The sequence below is a fragment of the Choloepus didactylus genome, chromosome 13, assembly GCF_015220235.1.
Source record: "Choloepus didactylus isolate mChoDid1 chromosome 13, mChoDid1.pri, whole genome shotgun sequence".
NCBI lineage: Eukaryota > Metazoa > Chordata > Mammalia > Pilosa > Megalonychidae > Choloepus > Choloepus didactylus.
The window spans coordinates 16,909,042-16,913,161 of record NC_051319.1 but is presented as its reverse complement, the minus strand read 5'-3'; positions in this window follow the sequence as shown (position 1 = coordinate 16,913,161).

Genomic DNA, 4,120 nt, shown 5'->3' with positions numbered 1-4,120 from the left:
GTTTGTGAACAAGATGCCTGCTCTACAGGAACCACTAAAGAAAGAACTGCAGGCAGAAAGGAAAAGACAGGAGTGAGAGGTTTGGAAAACAATTTTGGGAGATAGTAGCATAGCATTGTAAGTACACTGAACAAAGATGACTGTGAGTATGGTTGAAAGAGGAAGGTTGGGACCAGGTGGGACACCAGAACAAAAGATGAAGGATAAAGACTGGGATTGTATAATTCAGGGAAACCTGGGTGCTCAATGATTGTAATAAAAGGTACAATATGTTTTTACATGAGGTAAAACAAATGAATGTCAACATTGCAAGGTATTAAAAATAGAGTGAAATTGGGGGAAAATACAATCAATGCAAACTAGAGACTACAATTAACAGAAACATTGTATTATGCTTCCTTTAATATAACAAAGGCAATACACCAAAGCTAAATGCATAGGGGGGTGGGAATACGGGAAGGGTATGGGATTCCTGGCATTGGTGATGTTGTCTGACTCTTTATTCTGCTTTAGGTTAATGCTATCTTTCCCTTTGTTGCTTTCTAGCTGTTATGTTTTGTTTTGTTTTTTCCTCTCTCTCTCTTTCTTTTCTCTTTTTCTTTTGTCTCTCTGCCTTCTTTGGCTCTTCCTCCTTCTTTGTGGAAGAAATGGAGAAGTCCTTATATAGGTAGTGGCAATGATGCTGAATACATAAATATGTGACTATACAGGGAACCAACATTGTTTACTTAGAATGGAATGTATGGTGTGTGAACAAAACCATCTTAAAAGAAATGAGTTGATGAAGAAATCTTGAGGGCACTATGTTGAGTGAAATAAGACAGACACATAAAGGCAAATATTGCAGGGTCTCACTGATATGAACTAATTATAATATGTAAACTCATAGACATGAAATATAAGTTACCAGGATATAGAATGAGGCTAAAGAATGGGGAGCAGTTGCTTATTATAAGCAGAATGTTCAACTAGGGTGAACATAAATGTTTGGAAATGGACAGGGGTGAAGGTAGCATGTTGTGAGAATAACTAACAGTGCTGAAAGGTGTGTGAATGTGGTGGAAAGGATAAGCTCAGAGTCATGTATGTCACCAGAAGGAAAGTTGGAGGTTAAAAGATGGGAATGTATAAAACAGTGAATCTGTGGTGGACAATGTCCGTGATTAACTATACAAATATTAGAAATCTCTCTCATGAACTAGAACAAATGTATGACAGTATAATGAAGTTAATAATAGAGAAGCATATATGGAAAAAATATATACCTATTGCAAACTATATTCTACAGTTAGTAGTATTTTAACATACTTTAATCAACAGTAACAAATGTACTATACCAAAACTGTGAATCAATAATGGAGGGGGAGTGGCAGTTAGGGGTATGGGAGGATTTGGGTTTCCTTTTTTTGTCTTTATTTCTTTTCTGGAGTAATGAAAGTGTCCTAAAAATTGAAAAAAAATTAATTGTGGTGATGGATGCACAGCTGTATGATGGTACCGTGGACAATTAATTGTATATTTTGGATATTTGGATAGTTGTATGGTATGTGAACAATCTCAACAAAATACATATATATGTATATATATATGAATAATACTGTGATGAACATTGGTGTACAAGTGTCTGTTAAAGTCCCTGCTTTCAGTTCTTTTGGGTATATACCTAGGAATATGATATCATATGGTAATTCTGTATGTAACTTCCTGAGGAACTGACAAACTGTTTTCCATAGTGGCTGCCCATTTTCTACTCCCACCAACAAGGTTCTTATTTCCCCATGTCCTTGTCAACACTTATTATTTTTGTTTTTTTTTTTAAATAATAGGCATCCTGATGAATGTGAGGAGGTATCTCATTGCAGTTTTAATTTGCATTTCTCTAATGGCTAATGATTTAAGCATCTTTTCATATGCTCATTGGCCATAAACATATCTTTGAAGGAATGTTTATTCAAGTCTTTTGCCCATTTTTAAATTGGGTTGTTTGACTTTTGGTTGCTGAGTTGTAGAAGTTCTTTATATAGTCTGGATATTAAATTCTTATCAGATATATGGTTTCCATGTATTTTCTTCCTTTCTGTAGGTTGTCTTGTCACTTTCTTGGTAATGTCCTATGAAGCACAACAGTTTCAATTTTGATGAAGTCCATTTTATCTATATTTTTCTTTTGTTGCCTGTGTTTTTGGTGTAAAATCCAAATGTCCCTTGCCTAATACAAGGTCCTGAATATACTTCTCTATGTTTTCTTGTAAGAGGTTTATAGTATTAGCTCTTATGTTTAGGTCATTTATCTATTTTGAATCAATTTTTGTATGTGGTAAGAGGAAGGGGTCTAAATTCATTCTTTGCATGTGTACTTCCAGTAGCGCCAGCACTATTTGTTGAAGAGACTATTCTTTCTCCATTGAATGGACTTGGCACCCTTGTCAAAAGTCAACTGGCCATAGATGTGTAGGATTATTTCTGGACTCTTAGTTCTATTCCATTGGTCTATGTATCTATCCTTATACTGGGACCTCACTGTTTCAATTACTGTAGTTTTGTAGTAAGTTTTGAAATCAGGAATTGTGAGTCCTCCAACTTTGTTCTTTTGGCTACTTGGGGCCCCTTACAATTCCATATGAATTTGAGGATCAGCTTTTCCATTTCTGCAAAAAAGGCTGCTGGAATTTTTAAAGGGATTGCACTGAATTTGTAGATTGCTTTAGGTAGTATTGACATCTTAACAATATTAAGTCTTCCAATCCATGAACACAAGATGCTACCAATATGTTTTAAACAAAAAATGATATATTTTACACTTAAACAAATTTAGACAGGTACCCCCTGTGATGGTTAGGTTCATGTGTCAATTTGGCCAGTTAACGGTACCCAGGTGTCTGGTCAAGCAAGCACTGGCCTGACCGTTACTGCAAGGACATTTGTGGCTGGTTAATAAATCAGAAGACTGGTTTATTAAATTGTCAGTCAACTGGCTGCAGCTGTGACTGATTATATCAGTGAAGGGCATGTCTTTCACAATGAGAGGATGCAATCAGCTGGATTTAATCCAATCAGTTGAAGACTTTTAAGCGAGACCAATAGAGAACCTTCTTCTTCTTTGACTGACCAGTGAAGCATTTCCTGGGGAGTTCATTGAAGTTGCCAGTTCGCTGTCTGAGGAGTTCGTCAAACATCTTCATTGGAGTTGCCAGTCAGCTGCCTGCCCTACGGAATTTGGACTCGTGCATACCCACAGTTGCATGAGGCACTTTTATAAATCTTATATTTATAGATATCTCTTGTTGATTCTGTTTCCCTAGAGAATTCTAACTAATATACCCCCAAACAATGTGCTCTTGAAGACTGTTTCAGGGATGGAAATGTGGGTGAAATTCTTTTTTTAGGTGGATTTTTATCCTAGCCCTTTATCTAGGGTAAGTCTTCTGGCAAAACAGTTCTTGGGCTCTGGTCATTACATCCCTCACGGATCATGTTCACTCCTGGGACACCTCCCATGGCATAACAAAGAAATATGCAATTCTGGCTCCACTCATTTCCCTATGTCCAAGAAAACATTGGGGAATGCATTGTCATTCACCTGCCATATCCATCAGAACTTACAGTGTGTTTCTGGTCTCCAGGTCTGAGATCAACCTCCTCTTAAAGAAGTTCCCAGATAGAGTCAATCTTGGGATTAGGAAAATCTGAAATCCTTTGGGCCTTTGTGATGCCCTTTTTCAAACCAGTGGTTATACCTCCACCTGGTCTTTTATTTATTTTTATTTTTATTTGTAGAGTTACACCTGCATGTGGTTGTTCAGTTTGTTAAAGCTGCCAAAATGCAATATACAAGAAATAAATTGGTTTTACATTGGGGGGTTATTAGTTCACACATTTACAGTTCTAAGGCCATGAAAATGTCCCAATTAAGGCAACAAGAGTAAGATACCTTCTCTGAGGAAAGGCTGAGGGCATCTGGGATTCCTCTGTCATGTGAGAAGGTACATGGCTGGAGTCTGCTCGTCCTCTCCCAGATTTAGCCTCTGTTTTTTGTGGCTTTCTCCAAAATGTCCCTGGTCTTTTGTCTTAGCTTCTCTCTTAGCTTCTTCCACGGGCAAACTCTGGATTACATATTTTA